Genomic DNA, 20,350 nt, shown 5'->3' on the forward strand with positions numbered 1-20,350 from the left:
TGAAAGATAGTGACTGTGCTTTGGTGCTATCATTTTGTTCAAGAGTATTGCTGAGATTCAGAAAATACATTCAAATAACATTGTCTCATCGTGTTTTTATATCTGATGTAAACTTAAAGACACTGTCTTGAGTTTATCAACTCATTCAGTTTTCTTCAGTGTCCTTGCTGGGTGTGAATCTCATTATGACGAAAGAATAGCAAGACTACAAGATTTGCTCAACAAGAATATATAATAGCAATGTTAGTGAGCTTTTAAACCCAGTAGTTAAACTATTATCAATCAAAGCCCAGAGCTCTGCTGCACTCCAAATGTAGTACTCAACTCAAGGAAAATGCCAATGGGTCTGCATTCCTAAAACCACTGGTTCAAGTGAACATATCTTCTGCTCAGTAATTCAAGCTTCTTAAAAATACAAATATCAGAATAAGGATATTTTCAGGGAAGATGCTCTTTTAGAAGATGTTTAATTAACATAAGTACACACTTGTGTGTTTTGTATAAGCCTTGGAAAGTGGACGGACTCCTGGTTCACAAGTTGTTAATATACATCACATTAGTTCTGCAAAGACAAATGCTGTTGTCTGAAAGGCACACTGAATTTTTAGTAAAAATGCTTTTAAGAGGGAACTTGTATTGATACTGCTTCTGCTGCCAAGACCAATGAATAGGAGTCTTTGCCTCCTGAAAGCACACAGAGTGAGCCCAATTTCACTCATCAGGAGACAAAAGTGCTAGTTCAAAAGATCACAGAACACTATCATTTCTTGTTTGGAGATAGTGCATTGATGGGAGAACCTGTCAAAGAATAGGCAGTGTGTATTAATATCCTGCACTTTGACACATCTCTTTGGTTTACTTCTCAGCGGAAATAGAGGTTCTAAAGCACAAATAGGAAAATATCTATGGGGCAATGGAAAAAAAGCTGTATGAGAACTGCTTCTAAACCTAACCAGAGTTCACTAAATCCTTCTGCAGTTGAATAGTTAATGGCATAACTACTGTATTTCTTTGTTGCTTGGCAGCTTTTTCAAGGTGCTATACTCCTTAGAAAACATATTTTATGTTTTTTATCCCTTTTTTCTTCCTCAAGAATAAAGCAGTGATGCCAAAAAAATAGTACCTCTTCAGGATAAGGGTTGTAAAAAAAACCCTTGTAACACATAGTACATGAAGAGAATGTTAATGCAGACTTCCTGCCATTTAAGTGGTGATTCCCTGAATTCCTACTTCATTCCAATATGATTTTGGCTACAATGTTATTGTCCTTTGGATATGAAACATACATGAGATTGTATCATACATTAAACTTCTTTTACAGCATTCTCACTTTAAAGAAAAAGTAAATATAATGTAAAATTCAGTATTTATCCATTACATAAAATTCACTGCTGGCATACTGACATTTTCAATAGTATTTGTTCACATAAATACGTTATATACTGTATGAATTCTGATGTGGTTATTAACATGAAATGCCAGAATTCTTTCTTTACTAATCAGAATTTTTTTTTGGAAACATTCAGAAATATTAAAAAAGGTCTGCTTAATATTTTATTGAATCAGAGATAAAGCAGATTTCTGTTTTTAAAAATGTGCTTACATTGTTTTGTGTCAGACAGACAGTATTATAGTAGGTGAACTTTCTTAGATTCAACAAGCAATGGACAAAATGTTAAGTATTGTCTCATGCTGTTGCAAAACATAATTGATCAAAAAGAACAATGTATTTTATCTATAAGCATCACTTTTAAAAATACTAATAGAAATTCAACTAGAAAGTTTAATTCGAGACAATGCAAGTCCATGTACTGTACATGTAATTAAGTATGTAAGTCTGTGTACATGCACATTTGTATGAAGTTGATCTCCATATGCTCCTTACACTTACCTTAGCCCCTAAGTCACTGGATGAAATAATAAAGAATCCTACGTTGTAGTGGTAACCATATAGTTCCTAGATGTCAGAACAATTGCTGTTATCCATAAATAGTAACCAGTCCAATATAAATATATGTAATAAGGTTACAAATGCAAAAGCAGCTTCTGTTGATGATGTCTTGCCCTTATGAGTCAAAAACATTCCTGCATCCAGTGTCTGGTCTTCTGGTGAAGTGTGCATCACACTTCTTCAAACATGGTTGGGTAGTGTAGATCAAGTACCTGTATTTGGAAGCATGCATGAGATATTTGCTTTAATCTGCGGTCTTAAGACGCTTGCAGCGGTGATGGTTTTTGTAACATATTACAAAGCTGGAAACTGCAGACTCTTCTCTAGCAGACCTTCAAAACCTTTCAGTGTAGAAGAGTTTGCTGCTGACTAGGCAATAGTACTGTGTTACTCTGAGCCTGTGAGTGACTGTGATCCAGGCCTGCAGGGACTCAGTGGAGGTGAACACATCACACTTTGACTTAGATTTTGATGCCTAACAGTTACGAAGCTGCCATTGGATTTAGAGGGTGCTCATAATGTATTTTGAGTTATTAAAAGCTTACCAATGCACTTAATGCAGCGCTTCACAGCCCTTTGGGGAAGTGTTTTTGATGCTTGTACTGTATGTGCTAGCTATGTGGATGAGATGCTCAGGGATTTGTCACTGACTATGAATTCAGATTCCAACTACATACTCTACATATACCCCCCCAAAAAAATCACTATTTTGTAAGAGATGCCAACCTCCCGGACACCTCTTCTTTATTCTGGAGCCACGGAGCCGGTGAAATTGTTTTTTTTTTCATGACTTGATGATAAAGACTTTCAGATACCAATGGTGAGGATTCGAGATGTGAAGACTCTTTTGGCGAGATTGTTCTGGTGAAAGTATTCCTGCTTAAGTATAACTATCTACAACAGTTTTACTTTAAGATTGTGTCATATCTATAGTCATCCAAAGGTCTGAGCGCCCCAAACTGTGATAAAACATGGCATCCATTTTTAAGAGGTCATTTGTTCTCGTGGTTCAATCTGCTGGTTTGAGCTGAAATAGAGAGCGATATTTAGGAATGAAAACATATCTACCCGAATTCCTCACATAACACCATAGTTGTGTTCCTGAAAACATGTTTTACAACATGATGATTTTCCTTTCAAAATAATGGAAAAGGCAAGGGTTGCCTTCTTGATTTTCATTCATGAATTTTATTTTGTTGGTGGTATGTTCAGGTACAGTATGTGTCGGCATGTGTACAAACCTGTTAGTGTGCTTGTATGTATGTGTTAGTATATTATTAGCATAAAGACACCATAGAAAATTAAGTTTCCTTAAAAAGTTATAATTAGCAAAGCTGGCCTAATTTAAAACCATTCATTGTTTAATCTGAAAACAAAGAATAATCAATAGAATGACACTCTTATTAACCTTGAAAGCTATGTATTGATGAGCCATTGAAATTGAAAGAGTGGGCGATACCACATATTCATTCACCTTTGTCTATGTATTTATTATTTCACGTTTTTCTTCTAATGTAATAGCCTTTCTTTGCTTTTTATTTGCAGAAGCACTGGAATCACCTTTTGCATGCTCGCTGCTCATAGTGAAGAGCAATAACGAACTGTAGACAACTGAAGATATATTCAGTGGTAAGCAAAACACTGTAAGGAACGGACTGCAGCAATGCATTCCTCCTTACAGGCAGATACCCACATCTCATGCTAACGTCTACGGCCAAGCAGACAGTGTTATTGCTTCATGCGAAAAGTGAAAATAAAGTGCCTGCACGTCACTGACAACTGGTTAAAGCAATGGCTTCTACAAAGGCTATCCTCGTGAGAAATATCCAAAGAGGAATGAATGCCAAAAAACTTAAATGGGGGCTTAATTAGTTGCCATCAATGAGAGATGTTGAGATTCTGTCTGGTGTGACAGGTGGTATTAACTATGAATGTAAGAAAGGTTACAAGAGGAGGTCGTTTTGCCATATTGCCCATTTGGTAGTTTGGTAGAGTTTAACTGAAGTTGAATTGAGCTGAATTGGTAGCTTTGGTAGCTGATTGATTCAAGGATCTCATCTGGCCATTCCTTGATAGAAGTTAGGTTATTGACGTCAACAATATGGGTTGGTAGCTTCCATACTTGTTTTTTTTTTTGTAAGGAGTACTGTACCTCCTGTTCCCAGTTTTAACTGCACCTTCTCATAGTTTCAACTTGCATCCCCTGAGTTCTGTTTTGCTGCTGATTCTGAAGACGTGTACAGGGTTACATATGTCAGTGCCTTTGAAACTTTGACGAAACCTGAAGTCCTCCTTTGACAAAGTGTCATGCAAATCTGAAGGTAATTATTCTGGAGTGTCATATATCTCCTAATGTATCTCCAAGGTCTCGAGTTAAGATGGTGAATGGTGGCGCTATTCTGTGTGTACTTTCACCCATCCATTTTCTAATCCATTCATTCAGTTTGGGGGGTAGATGAAGCTTATCCCGGCAAGCAACGGGCGCAAGGCAGAATGCACCCTTGATGGGATGTAAGCCCAATAACCTACCAGTATGCCTTGGGACGGTGGGAGGCAACTGGAGCACCCTAAGCAAATCCACGATAAACATGAGAAGAACAACCTCTATGCAGACAGCACCCCAGGTCTGGACCTGAACCCTAGGGACCAACGCTGTGAGGCAGCAACACTTACCACTGCACCACTGTCCTGCCCCTGGTAAATTGACCTTTGTTCCTTTTTTTCCTATTTTAAGTAAAGTTGGATGTTTTAAAAGTTTCCCTTTAGTGCAAACCAGAAGAACAACCCAATATGCTGGCTCCAGAATAGATCAGCTCCACACTCTGGCCATGATGGTGATGTACCACAGTGTACAAGGCTACAGTGCAGTGTTAACCACGACTTTTAGGGCCACATTTCTGAAAGAACTTTGCGAGCGGCCAGGAAATTGCCAGTATGATAGTTGCATGTATGAAAGGGTGCAGGTATTGTATCTCGGGAAGAATCAGATGGAAAGATTTTAAGCTCATATGCTATTAGTGGGAAGGTGAAATGATTGAACCTCCTGCAACCTCAGAATGTGGACAGATGAGAACATTCTTTCATTCTTTTGTTTATGACAGAGCCAGCAAGGGAAAAGAGCATTTGGACCACAGTGTGAAACGTGACTGACTTGTACTTTAAGGTTTTTGAGAAAACCTGAATACTGTAGATCTATAATTTTCATCCTTTTTGGCTTCCAGGTTCCATATCACTGAAGAGGCCTGAAATGCCAGTTTTCTTTACATGATACCCTTGAAAGTGGGGTGAAAATAAAGTGAATGAGAAGGTTGAGAAAAATAATTACTTTTTTTTAAGAAGAAGGCCTCTGTATAAAATCCCTTGACCAGTTCCATGACTCTAAGAGATATTTTGGAAATTCCCTGGAATGACTTTGGGATTCAAAGAGTAAATATCCATCTGACATGGAAAACCATGGTAGTTCAATAGTCTTAGCAGATATTGAGATAACCTTGAGACTTCTCATTGAGAAGGGAATTTGTTCTGAATCTGGTAGGTAGAAAAATCCCTGTAATGTTTTGAAGCATCTAGTTCTTCCAAATGCCAAAACGGCACAGTACAAGTGTAGGGAGTTTACATTCCAGGCTATCAGTGTCTTTAAAAATATTGTCAAAATATTGTTTTTTTTAAAGGAGTCTTGGAGTCTTATACTGATGTTTGAACTCCCAATCTGTAGTTGGGCTTCCTCATGTCCACTATCAGTAACAATCTGTATAACATCTGTAATCTCTACACACTGATTTTGGGCTCCTCGGTTTGGCAGTGAAAGGTACAGAGTTTCTGTCTCTGCGCAGGGCTTACCATGGACTGGAATCAATATCACAGAGGCATCTGTTCCAATCAGCTGCACAGCATCAGTCAATCAGCAATGAGAAAGTAGCATAGCTACTAAGTTCCTGTAATATGTTTGATGTAGACTATGTGATTTAAAAATGATTGAAAGCAATTAATATACATACAGAAGATTCATATCTCTTCTTTGTAATTAAAGCTCACATTTAAAATATTACTGCTTTTTACTTCCTATAATGTCTCTATCCTGCAATTTAATTTACATGAAATGTGCTTGAGAGCCATCATTTTTATTTGCCTGCAAAACCCAGCAAATTTTAGAATGTGAAAGTCCTCAAGCATAATAAAATATTATTCAGGACCCTTAATTGGGAATCGTAATAAAGTCTGAATATTTGTTTTGTACAACCTAGCCAGACAACAAGCCCCTAGTGAGTGCTTCCAAAAGCAGAATAGGTGTTCAGATAGGAAGGGCTGGAGAATGGAATAATGTCGCACTCCACAATAGTTGAATGTAGTTGCAGATATTCAAAGAAATGAACTGAGACTGTTGCTAACAGATGCCTATGTGGAATTTCAAGGACTTGAAGTCTGGGATGGCACTGTCCTTTACAGCACAAAGATCAAGCAACAGCAGAATGAAAAGGTCAATGGCGCCGTTGCTCTCTGACTGATCAGTATACATTCAAACAGCTTTTCTGTAGAAACCAGATTTAGCCATTTCTTTGTCTGTTTCTGTAAAAAAACTCAGATTTTCACTTCCTTATACCTAGAGCCCTAGGTTGGATTCCAGGATGAGATGTCTTCAGGGCTGGAGAGTGCATGTTCTCTCCTACAGGATGTTCAGGTAGGTTTTGTGTTTTGTCCGGGTACTTTGTTTTACTACCACAGGCCCACTCTATGCTGGCAGGTTGCTTCCGGTTCTGGACCTCCATCTCATAAACCGTTTATAAAAACACACAGGTTTTATTCGCTTTTACTAAGAAAAGATTCTAACATTAATTTTCAATAATTTGGTGGATTGAATCATAAAAAGAGGCACTTTTTGACATTTAACAATACAATACAGTTGTTAAGATATATGGGTAATGCTATGCTAAAATTGCGTGTACGTTTCTAATTAAATGAAATAGCCCTGATTCAATGTCACTTGAGATTTGTGAAAAATGTTGTGCCTTAGTTTAATTAAGGCCTTCATTCATCGCTCCAAACTGACCCACTAAGATTTCTTTTACACAGACTCGTTTAGTTCCTGTTCTTCTTTCAAAAGCAGTTTTCTTTTTTCTTTCTAAATTGTTGGTTAACTTAAAGTATCTAATTTATTAAGTCCTTTTTGTATCTGTGGCCATTTAATATGAGAACATTTTTGCGGTTTCGAACAAAAGATGAAAATCTTATTCAACCTGTCAGCTTCTAAAGAGATAAATGCTATACAACATGGCCTTCAGATCCAGAATGTGTAAAAATAATTGGTTTTGTTCATGTCATGTAGAAATATTTGAAGGTGAAGAATCACAGTTTTTAATTGATCTTTATAAAAAGAATTCCCCCTTCACTCTGCCATGTACTTGAACGTACATCATGCGTCAAGCAACACTTGATTTTTTTTTAATTTAATGTTGAAAAGATACTCATGATACAGGGAGAACCTAACATTATTCATTACAAACGCCCTTTCTCCAAGTTATGACAGGTCTTCAAAAGTACAATTTTTCAGAACTGTGTCATTCAAGTTATATTAAAAATTGGTTGTTTGCATCCTAAAAATGATTCAGACTGGATGTCAAGGGGTTGGTAGCCCACACACCCTAGAAACAGGTTATGACTTTATTTTCATGTTCTTCAATTTTGTTTCTTGACACAATCTTTGTAAGCATATTGATTTAATCTTCAGCGCTGTACAATGGTAAGCACTACACACTGCTTCATGCATAAAATGTAATACAGTCTGTATTTGCCCTTGAACCGATCATAAACCTTGTCAATAGACATCATCTGGACAACCAATTAATATGCATAATACACAAAATGTGCACCTATTCTGCATGAGAAAAGCAGACATTCTCTAAAAGCATGAACCAGTTATAGTATTCTCTATAATTGTCAATATTTGTTCATAAAAGGTCTCAAAAACCAGAGTAAAAAAACAAGATTTGAAAGTAGATTCATTCCAACACTATTTGCAAGATATAGGACAAGTAATTTAAACTCAGAATGAGTATGAGATACATGTTTGATATTAGAATTCATTGATTATAAGAAATGGTTTGACCCTGTTTCACAAACTCTATCTGGATGACTTAAAGAACCAAGGAATTGATATAAAGAACACTAGTATATTAACCTAATCAGCACCATTTAAACAAAGGCAACATCATCCATAGGACCCAAAGGAACAAGTAAAGGTTTATTCCATTCTGAAAGAAACATAGCGTTTCGTCTTCAGGGCCTTCTTCAGGTGTCACCCGAACATGCACCACTACATGTTTCTTTTCAGCATGGAATAAACCTTTACTTTCTCCTTTGCAGCCTATGCATGCTGACGCAGCTACAGTACCTACTTGAACTACGTCATCCACAGGACTACATGTAGACAGTATTAGAAAACAACATAAAGAATTGAAATCTCAAGGGATACACGAGACTCCAATTGCAAAAAAACTTACAAATATCCAAATGAAATGTATACAACAGTACCTCATTAATAACCACAAGAAAGTTTGTGATCACAAAAGTGAGCATCTCTAATGTAGACACGTGCTATGAAAATCATTAGCACAAGTACATGCAAGTTTGACTAAGCCAAGGTTTAATGAGAAGCCTTTCCCTACCAGAAAGGCGAAAACTTGAGTCCTGTAATCACATTGTACATAGGTAAGAACCACTATAAATGACGAAGCACATGACACGGTGAGAACATATGAGGAATTTGAGGACGGCCTTTGTGAGTGAGCTATCATAAGTCCAATGAATGAATAAAACAAGATGTCAGCATCTTGTGCATCCACACAGGAAAAATGCAGGTAGAGGAAGTCAAAACTAGAGAAGTAGAACACACGCACCTGCAGGTGGATGAGGTGGTTGTCCACTGTTAGTGCCAGTAATCTGCTCAGTCTGCATGTCGTTGGAATTTTGTCTTCTGACATTCCAAGAGGTGTTGTATTGGCGTAATGAATTATTATTACTATTATTAGTAAGTAATAATAATAATTGCTTACACTTATATAGCGTTTTTCTAGACACTCCACTCAAAGGGCTTTACAGGTAATGGGGACTCCCCTCCACCACCACCAGTGTGCAGCCCCACCTGGATGATTCGATGGCAGCCATAGTGCACCAGAACGCTCACCACACAGCAGTTCTCAGTGGGGAGGAGAGCAGAGTGATGAAGCCAGTTCAGAAATGGGGATTATTAGGAGGCCATGATTGGTAAAGGCCAGGGGGGAATTTGGCCAGGACACCAGTTATCCGAAGGACGGCGCCTTTTTACAGTATAGTGTCCCCATGATACTAATTCCGGGTATCCATGTCCTTTGAGATCTGGAAATTTGATATATGCCCCTTTGTTATAATAGATGTTTCAAATCACTTTAGAGTAATTAACCCCCAATATATTCACAGCCATGTAGAAAACATGTATATGCAGTATAGTATGCTCTGATTCATTTACTATGCAATTGTATATAAAATAGCACATATGTAGTATCATGAAGTAGCAGTCATCACTGGAGAAAGGAATATTGAAAAGGATCAAAAGGAACTATACAGTATGTGTTAAAAAATGACTTGTAGTCTCTGGAATATTGTGTGTGGAACTGGAACACTTTGTTTCTGCTACCACGGGTGAGTGTTAAAAACATCACAGAACGATCACCTGCTTTGTATATTTGCAGGGCACTTGAAAAAAAACAGACTGTATCTTTGGGCGTGTCTCCTCAGTATTTCACAGATGTAACATATTTGTGAAAGTGGCGTATCTGCAGCATGAGAAGGATATGACAGATAAGACAGATGGCTTTGAAGGCTCAGGCAGGGGGGGAGGAAAAAACCACCGTCCGCAAGATGTGACTGACTGATTTTCTTGCCGTACCTACATTAGAGTGACCCAACCTGAAATGATTCATTCTTTACTGAAAACCTGCAGTAATTGGTCGTGTTCACAGACAAATGTAATGCTTAAAAAAGGTTTTTTCATTTGGTGAAAAAACCCCCTTTTTCTGTAACACAGAGACTTACAGTTGTAGAGGGCTTTGAAGGGGATAAAAAAGGAACTGAAAATACCATCTGTGTTCAACTTCATTCAAAGGTAAAATCTTTGGGGCTATGGTCTAGATTAAAGCAGAATGTCAGTCCACCCACCAGGTGCAGAATTTAAAATTCCTACTTTTGTTCCGCCTTTCTGTCCAGCACGAATATCCTTCCTTTTGTCAGAAGTGAGCAGCCATCAAGGTGTTAGATTTGAAATTTCCAAAAAGGCTGGAGGGTCAGGTGTTTAATTTAAACTGGGCCTGATACTGCAGTTGTTTTTACTGGCCCTTGCTTTGTAATTCCTTTCAATCGTTTTTTCACTATTCAGTGCTTTTACTCTCCTGTTATGGCTTGTTTTATTCAATGTTTGTTACCTAATTTTGATTTGGTAACATTACTGACTGTGATTTACAGTTTATCATAAAAACAGGACAATTAAATCTAAATGTAGTCTATACTATATTCTAGGCTTGGTTTTCTATCCCACCCAAAGTGTCCTGGTCAAGCACAGGAAAGTTACAATATAGTGTGGTGTCTTACAAGAAAATACCACAGCAAAACCTCAATTGCACCTTTTTAACAAGACATTTTAGAAAACATATATCTAATCTATTATATATCATAACAATATGTTTAAACTACTCAAGAAGACGTAATAAGATATTTCAATCTGTAGGAAAAATAAAGACTAATCACAAATATCAACACCAACAATAACAAAAAATTCTAAGAAAATAATAGTTTATGCTTAACATAATACACTGTCACATCAAAGTTTGTCTCCTCAAAAGTTATTTACATGGTTGGAAACGTTCAGTTTTTGCAGTGGGTATTTAAAATGCTTTAATTTTGCATGTATGAAGTATTTAATTTATATACATAATTTCAAAGGATGAACAAAATATTCGCTTTGGTTCTCAAGACAAGCAAGCTTTAAATTTCTAATAAAACACACAGCCTATTTTACAGGGAAAGATAAGGCACAATTAGAATAGGAATAAATCAGAGCAATGGCAATGCAGCTCTTGCCTTGAACCAGATTGCTCTTTGAAAAAGCACACATTCTCCATCTGCACAGTTCTGCAGCTTTTTAATTAACAATGGTGGATATCTACCAAATAAAAGCACAGAAAAACACCATTTAAAGTCTCAATGTAGGTTCTAAAGATGGTTAAAAATATTGGGATAATTATGTTGCAAATATTCTCTGTAAATGAAACCCTCTAATAGCAATTAATATGTTCTGCAAAAAGGTGAAAACTTTTCATAATGGTAGCATGGGAAACCATTAAAAGAGGTAAACAAAGGTGTTTGCTATTATTAGATTTTGAAAGCATGCTTTCATAAGGTTATATCCATTGAAGAAAAAAATTCCAAGTGCAAATTAATGACCAAGAACTCACTGAAGAAGTCATTTAGGAAAACCTTAATTGGGTATCACTTCTAATGTGTATCATCAATACAGCATCATAGATTAAAAAAAACCTTAGTGTTGCATTCAGTGCATGGCTAGCCTTTTATTGAGTTTAGTTTATTCATTTTTTAAAGTGTCTATGAGCATTATTAACAAAAGAAATATTTCCTGCACAGCATAATGCTAACAGCATGCACTCATATTAAGATTTATTTTCTGTTGTTGCTGTTGTATTTCTAGCATTGATTGCTTTTCATAATGTAAAGTTGGACATAATGAGAACATTACAAATTTCATGGTTTTAAACTGTAAGCCTAACCTCTTAATTACCCCTCGCTTAATTGCTGTATGCTATTCATTTAAAAGAGAACATTTTAGCCTCATAATTTAGTCATCTGTGACAGGGATGTATTAGACACTCATCGTAACACAAAAAAGCTTATTGATGTTAAGATTTAAAAATCTCTTTCCCCTTTCAATACTTAAGCATAGAAACTGATATACATATCTTCCACTGTGCAATGTGATTAGGTGTGGTGCGACTTTCTCAAATAGAGGGTTCTGAAGGTTCAGTATGATATTAAATGGTGTTTTCGAAAGCAGTGTCAAGAGCACATTCAAATCACACAACTACACCTTCTAAAATGCAGTTGCCAATGCAATATTAGTGTACTAACATAAGGAAACACATCAAAAGAGACTGACTAATCATGATGTTTCCACAGAAACTGAAGAATCTGTTCTAAACATTATGAATTCAGTTCTAGGTTGCAGAAAATACTTACCTGAGCTGTTGTTGTTTTGGAAAAGTGCTTATCAATGTGTACGCTGATGGTGGATCCAGAATGAAAACATGTCTAACTGTTGACATCACAGAGATATCTCCTTGCAGGGAAACACCATGGTAGGAACACTCACAAAATGGGTTTTACCACTTTCTAAAGGGCAAGAAATCTCCCCCTGGCATTTCCATGTGGGTCTAAGAGTTGAGAAGAACATAAAACTCTCCTCATGACCTCATGGAATGTTTTTACAAAATAAGAAGCATTATAGAGGATTCTTCTGAAATATGTATGCTCTCTGAAATTCTGCTGTTTGACAAAAACAAAACAGGAGACAAAGAAGTAGAAGCATATCGCAGACTGAATGCACAAGCCACGTGCTACCATTTCCATTTGGAAACACATGCCCAAGCTATGTCAAAGTCTGTCAACTATTGTCTCAATTGTCCCTTGCCGTTGAAGACTAAGTGATATTAATACATGGTCTGAAATTTCCAATTGAATCTTTATGTGTCCTGATTCAATTTATAGCAAACATGATTGCCACCTCTGACTTTAGGGTAAAAAAAGTCGATTTTAAACTGAATGTGTGGTTGTGGTTTCAGGGGATGTCAAGCTTAAGTTTTTTTTGTGTTGAAATAATTAACATTATGAAAAGATGTTTATCATCCATCCATTTTCTAACTGTCTTATCCAATACATGGTGGCTGAGGCCTGTCATGGCAAGCAACAGGCACATAGCAGTATGCACCCCTGGATGCACTGCAAAGCACAGACAGGCACAAACATTTCCACATTCACTCCAAGGCCAATTTTCCCAGAAGCCAATTCATTTTATCAGTATGTCATCAATCTGTGGGAGGAAACCAGATTACCTGGAGGAAACCCACATGAACATGAGGAGAACATACAAACCCCATTCAGACAGCACCCAGGAATTGAATCCAGGGTGTCAGCACTGTGAGGTAGCAATGCTAATCACGGCACCTCTGTGCCAACCTTAATGTTTTTAATATGAGATTATCATATTTAAAAGTATAAAACTATTACTGTAATTATTACAGGCTGGTATCTCTGTATGTATCATGGACATCTTTTCAACATGTATGGCCATATTACTTCTGTTAACATCCACCCATCCATTAATTAAACACTTCATTTTTTCAGGAACAAAGAAAAAAAGACAAAAAGTTTGTGAGAGGTGTATAACACATACAGTCTATTGTTTTTAAAGGAGTAATTTACATCTGCAATTTTAGGATGTTTATTTCCTTTCTTGTGTAGCCTATTAGGCATAACATGCCTCATTTTATCTAGCAATCTTAAAAGTATTTGCTTTGGTAATTACCTAAAATGTAAGCTTTTAAAACACCATTAGAAGCTAATTGCACAGAGGTGTAATTTGAGCTCTGCACAAACCTTTTCAGAAGTTATCTTTGGCAATAAAACCTGAAAAGAGCTGAATATTGCAATGCTAAAAGAAATGACAATAGTTCAGTTGCACAGTTAGCTAAAGGGGTAACAACTCCAGCCCATGAGAGCCAGATTCCTACAGGTTTTATGTCCGTCCAAATTTTCCATTAATTAGGCCCAACATAAACAGTCGATTTGATCCATACGATAGTTATTTGTCCAAATACTAGATTGATTTATATAATTAAGGTCAGAATAAATGAAAACCAGAGAATGATGTGGCCTTCTAAGACTGATTTTTCCCACCCACACGATATTAAAAGAATGCTTAATAACAGAAATATGGAATACACTTTGATATTCACATTTCAATAAGAGCACTTCTGCATGCGACAAGTTCTAACAATGGGGAATTTCCACTCCTTTCATATAGACTGAGAAGGACCAACTGGAAATGTGGAAGCTGAAACTCAAATGACTGTGCTATAACCCGGGGGTATCCAGGTCCATACACCTGTTGGTGTTTATTTCAGCCAAGGTTAGTGACTTAATGAAAGCCATAATTGTACATAAACATGTTGCTTGAGTAGAGCATTTGCAAGTTTTTTTGTACTCAGTTGTTTCGAATTTTATGCAGCTTACAAAATGAAATACTTAGAAGACAACGTCCAATAAGCTGAAAAAGGTCAACCAGTTTAAATAGAACCTATTATTAAGTCAAATAAAGGTTCAACTTTGTGAGAGCTGGGCATGAACCAAAACAGCAGGTGTTTGGGCCTCTTGGACCAGCATCAGGAACTTGCTCTGACTGAATCGGCCAATATACTGTACCCACTAGAAAAAGTGCTTGTGTTGATCTGCTGTAGTTTCTTCCAACAATTCTGACAGAGGAAGAAAAACACTTGTGAGAGAATCACCGAAGAACCACAACACAGAATAATCACATGACCACAACATGGAACTTTTTAAATACATTTTAATGTCTGCAGGTAAAGTACAGTATATAATTATGGACTGCTATTTCAATTAAGATGACCACAAATAAATGACATTATTAAAATAAAAGAGATTAAAGAAAACATGCACTGGACATTAACAGATATGGAATCCAATGAGCATGGGCAATTACAATCAATAATATTTCTGTATCAGAAATTCAGGAAGAAAGAACACTTTGGGGTAGATGTACGACAGGACCCATCCAAAACAATTGAAGAGGGTACACTTTGTTGTAAATACAAGTCAAAAGAGAAATTAGAAAGGAAAAGACAGAGTAGACAAAAAATATTCCAATGGAGAAAAACGCATACAAATGTGATTTCTTTCTATGCTATTGTACCAAAACAACAATAAAGAAAAAAGAAACTAATAGGTCTGAGAGATAGTAAGAGATGTGCAACGGATCGAATGTATAATACAATAAAGACATGTCATAAGTATCAAATAAATATTTTACAAACGTGCTCACTGAGGAAGGAACAAATGAAGTGCTTCATGTTAAGAAACACTCCTACGGAATAATGAATAATCTCAATAAAGTAGGTGCTAAAGTGTTACAGGGGTGAAGAGTGGTATTTTAACAGAGAGAATTGAGAAATGACATTTTACACTGTAAAGTAGGATTATTTCAACAGACACTCAAGGGAGGCTGCACCCACTCAGAAGAATGCAAATATAATATCAGTTCACAAAAAGACAAGAAACTACAGATGAGTAGAAGCTAATAAGCTACATTTATTTCAAGCAAGCCCATGAAACATTAAGTTGCACTAAACTAGAAAATTGATGGTATTCTGGGGGATAGTGACCATGGATTTAAGAAAAGCCAGTTCATGTTCAAATAATTCCACATATACTTTGCATGAGCAAGATCTAAAACAGATACAACAGGCATATACTGTACAATATAACATATTTAGCTTTCCAGAAGTCATTCAATATATACTGAGCATCAGAATAAACAGCACTTAGAACAGGGACAACTTGACAAAGGAATTATCAGGAAGAATGAATTTTGTAGCAGGTGCACTGATATTTCATTGAACTGGGATGACATAGGTAAATCATTTTTCTTCTTGACATTTTGTCAGTAACAAAATTTTAGACCCCCAGGGGTCTAATCTGAAAATCAAAAGTTGATAGAGTGGCACCTGGTGAATGCAATCCGAGCTCTCTGTGCATACTATTGAAGAGTCAATATTTTAAACAAGCGCTTAGCATAAGATAATTTTTTCAGGAAACATACTCCTCTTGATTATGATCTTACTTAATTCTCCCCATGAATTAGACACAGGCACGTGTGCATGGCAAGCTGCTCTTTATACTTCTAAAACTGCTACCCAATCCATTTTTGTTATGTATTTGTAATCTCTATTACATGTCCAGAGAGACCCCTGTAACTTTTAGCCAGGGCATTTGCTTTCAGAAATGTTAGCAAAAGAATTTCTTTCCCAGCTCTACTGGAAATCATGTACTCATTTGCCAGTATTCAGGACATGTGTATGAACAAAAGCATCTGTATGTAACATACATTATGGATATTGAAATGTATGCTTTATATTTCCAGAAAAGGCAATTATGTTTTTCATTCCTAGTATATTTTAGAATTTTTCACTTATTTCTTCAGCTTAATTTTGGTTGTAATAGGCAAGGTATACAGACTCTGTTTTGTCAGTAATTTTTGTTAGCTGACACACTTATCCAGGTTGGTCTGCCCAGGATTCAGTCACAATTTAAAATATAGACCTATGTTTATATGATACTTCCTTAAAGCATTGAAAGGTCAGCTGCTGCTCATTTTTCTAGGATAGTATGCTAAATTCTATCAGTAAATAGGTGCTTTTGGCTCTACAGGAACTGGCCCTGATAGGATCTTCTTATAATGACTATTATTTGGAAGTTAAGAAAAAAATGATTGTTTTTTTTCACTCTTGAGCCAAGCAGTATATTTTAACAGAAGACCAATGCAGGTTATGTGTTCTGGAACATTCATGCTGACATTTGCAGCTTCGTTTTAAAAATGCCTATATTATTTGAAAGTAAGCAAAAATGAGTTTATTTACAGGCAGGGATTGTGAAGGAGGACCAGTATATCTGCAGGTTTTCCAAGTCTCTATAAAGCACCTGATGACCTGGGAGAAGCTGTAAATTTGGTCTCATTAAGTCAATGATGAGGTGGATTATGTGGTTAAGACCTGAACTGGAGTGGAAACTCTGTGCGCACACACTGACTCTCCAGAATTCCCCATCCCTGATCACAGGGCTTCCTTAGATGATCAGCTATTCTTCACTCCAGCTCAGCTTTCAATCAGTTAATTAATCCCTTACTCAGAGTAAACATTTGTGCTCCACAAGAACTTTGTTCAAATGATAGCACCTAAATAGTTGCAGGGATCAAGGGCAATTTATAAGTAACTTAAAATGACCAAAATGGAGAAAAGAGAATTTATTTATTAATTTAAGCTATTTAATTAAGGAATTGATAACCCAATTCAATTCAATTTATTTTTATATAGCGTCTTTCACACCAAGGTCACCCTTGGCACACAAGCCACAGGAAGATTGGAACTGACAAGCCCTGGTATACAGTCAGTGTGATCCACAAAACGTCATTGTATATAAAACTCCTGACTCATTTCAGGAATCAGTAATGATACTATGGCTTAATGATGCACTTTGTGATGTCAAGGTTGGAATGACTCTAGTCCTCTGTAATTCGGCATTGTATCTTCTGGTCCATGTCACTAAGAGCGTCTAATGCTAGAGAAATGTTCATTTTTCTTTTTTTTTACCTACCCATTTTTTAAATGCTTCAACCAATATAGGGTAGCGGGGGAGCTTGAGCCTGTCATTGCAAGCAACGGGCACAAGGCAGGATACACCTCGTCCATCACAGGGCACACACAGACACAATCCCGCCAGGGACAATTTTCCCGGAAGCCATTAACCTCCCAGTATGTCTTTGTACTTTGGGAGGAAACTGGAGCAGCTGGAGGAAACCCATGCCAATTCGGCAGCCTGAAAGAGACCCAGAGCTTCTTATTAAAATCAATATTGCTGCACATTCACACACTGACGCCTGAAAAACAAAAATACATGGATTTTGAAGGTAAGCTTGCATTTTTCTATTAGCATTATCTTTAAAGAAATCTATAAAACTTATGGCAGTTCCAAATTTTATTTGCAATTTGTCAAGACCTTAATTCCAGAGGCGAAAGAGGCCTCGGTTTCTGTCATCCCACCCAAACTTCCCTTTTAGAGTCAATGTCATGAATTTAACTTTATCGTGCCTGCTCCATATAAAGATATTGTCAATTTTTCTAGTGGCAGTTTTTTAGTTGCAGTTATGAGTGATGCTTCGCAGGTGATCAGTTTATGTGAGATCAGTAAGGTATCATTAACCAACTTACCACCAGGTGGCACTATCATACTTGTAAGCGAATCTGCACTCTTGGTTTTGTCTCCACATTGGCACACATAATACGCGGTCTTCTCCCCAGGTCATGTAAAACCCGACTTACGCAAATCCGACTTTATGCGAAAACCGTGGGTCCCATTGTTGAGTTATAAAAGTTGACATTATATATGTAAAGAACATGTAGCGCAGAAAGTTCCTTCCGCTGAACAGTGTGGAGTGAGCATAATGCGAATCAGGCCACCACCAGCGTCCACCAGGACTCTGATTGACACTTCCGTCTCCCTTTGCTTTCGCACACCTGTGGCAAGCTGTGCATTTGCACTGAGAATTGAAGGTAACATACTGCAACCATGCTTTTTTATTTTGTGTTTAATCACTGGACAATGCACTTCAGCTGAATCAAATATTGTATAGAACATTTTTAATGGTAATTTTCCCTTTCTTCAATGTTTAATTTGATGTAAAGGATATTTTTAAGTGTACACTGTATCCGTCAATCCATTTTCAAACCGTTTTATCCAATACAGGTTCATGGGGAGCTGGAGCCTATCCCAGCAAGCACCAGGCACAAGGTGGGATACTCCCAGGGTGGGATGCCAGACTCTGCTACTTTCACTCTCTTGCTCTTTACTTGCCTTTGTAATCAACACACACAGGCCTGTTGACCAATAAAAGACACTTAGCCCTGGTGAGCCTGCAGCTCTGCTCTCTTGTCCCTCTTTCCTCACTCACCATGATTGGTAATTCTCTACACAGTACATGTTCATGCAACAGCTAAGAAAGGGTTGCTTTGACTTAAGAAAAACTTGTGTTATGAAACAGAAATCTTATGTAACAAGGGAGAGGGATGATAATTTCTCAAGCGCTTTGAGAAGCCACCTTTAAAGGCGCTATATAAAATAAAGTTTATTATTATTATTATTATTATTATTATCTATTCAGATAGTAATATTTCAAATAGATGCCACAAAGTGGGCTATAATGAAGAATTAATTTTATTATATGTTCAATGGGGTTTTTCTAAACTTCAGCTGACTTTGTTTTTGGAATGCACATGGAGATGGCTGTCCTTGTTGCTTTGGAAACCTCACAGTGTTGTCCCACTTCTGTTCCTCTTATTTCATGTGTTCAACGTGATGCCTTTCGCACTTCATAATTAAGCACGCCTACTTTAGATGCTTTTATATGTACTGTTGTATACACAACTGTATGTATACATGTATACTGTTGTAAACATTCATTCATGTATGTTATGGACTTTACCTTCAGGCTTCATTCAAAGCCTCCATACTTTTAACTACTCATCCAGCTGCTCTTACAGTGACGAGTACAGCTCAGTGTGGGTGTGAAGAAGCCAAGATTTTCTGCACATTGAGGATTTTCTTCACAGTCATGATTACAGCAACACTATCCACAAGCATAAACTATGAAGTATTGATATAGCTAATACATCACATTTACCAGTCAAACATAATGTCTCCTCATCAGGTTTCCCTTATCATGAACACAAATTGCTCCCTACTCATCAAGATACAACAACAACAACAACAACATCACTTTATTAACCCTTTACAATTTCTTGCATTAGGAATTATCTTTTCGCATACCCCAGCTTGCTCTCCATTTGACACATAGAGAGGGAGAGAAGCTTGGGGTCAGAGCGCAGGGTCAGCCATTGTATGGCACCCCTTGAGGAGTTGGGGTTAAGGGCCTTGCTCAGGGGCCCAACGGAGTAGGATTCCTCTGCGGGCCACAGGATTTGAACCAGCAGCCTTCCAGTCACGGGTGCAGATCCTGAGCCACAGAGCCACCGCTCCGCCCATACAGATCTATCGGTATAAGCAATGGGACAAATAGAGGTTAATTCATCGATGAATGTAAAAATCAGAAAACCAAACCCATGAAGCAGGCTCCACGATGGAAATGTTGTTTTTTCTTCCCTATTCTTACTTTCCAGCAGGGAAATAACCTCTGCTTGTTCCTTGGCATCTTGTTCACTTACAGAGCTAGCCGCTGTACTCTCAGGAGGAGTAACTGCTGGCTTTAAACAAGAAGGCTAATATTTCAGCAGAGGATCGTGACAGCATTGTGTTTCTTCATGAAGAGGGGAAAACAATGAAACAATGAAAAGAGCAGAACAATGCAATTTGTGTAAGAAATTTGCATAACAGTGCCATTCAGAAAATTCCCACACAAGGCTCTGGAACAACTGTCTTGACTCATTTGATCTCTGTTGTAATCATCACAACATAAATGTTTCAGGTTAAGTAGGGTCATTTAATAAATAGTGATAC

General features: G+C 37.2%; 1 long non-coding RNA gene across 3 annotated transcripts in view; it reads left to right on the forward strand.

Annotated features, from left to right (window-relative positions):
• LOC107078077 (uncharacterized) overlaps positions 1–18,797 on the forward strand; it is a 37,084-nt gene extending 18,287 nt beyond the window's left edge. For 2 of the 3 annotated variants that reach the window (XR_001479073.2, XR_011191317.1), the window contains exons 2-8: positions 3,497–3,580; positions 4,395–4,648; positions 6,364–6,428; positions 6,556–6,629; positions 14,073–14,177; positions 17,464–17,747; positions 18,584–18,797. This is a non-coding gene — a long non-coding RNA (uncharacterized lncRNA). The remainder of the gene's footprint in view (positions 1–3,496; positions 3,581–4,394; positions 4,649–6,363; positions 6,429–6,555; positions 6,630–14,072; positions 14,178–17,463; positions 17,748–18,583) is intronic. The other variant, XR_001479071.2, reaches the window with a different exon arrangement.
• Positions 18,798–20,350: the final 1,553 nt, after the last annotated feature.

The sequence above is a fragment of the Lepisosteus oculatus genome, chromosome 2 (genome assembly GCF_040954835.1).
Source record: "Lepisosteus oculatus isolate fLepOcu1 chromosome 2, fLepOcu1.hap2, whole genome shotgun sequence".
Lineage (NCBI taxonomy): Eukaryota > Metazoa > Chordata > Actinopteri > Semionotiformes > Lepisosteidae > Lepisosteus > Lepisosteus oculatus.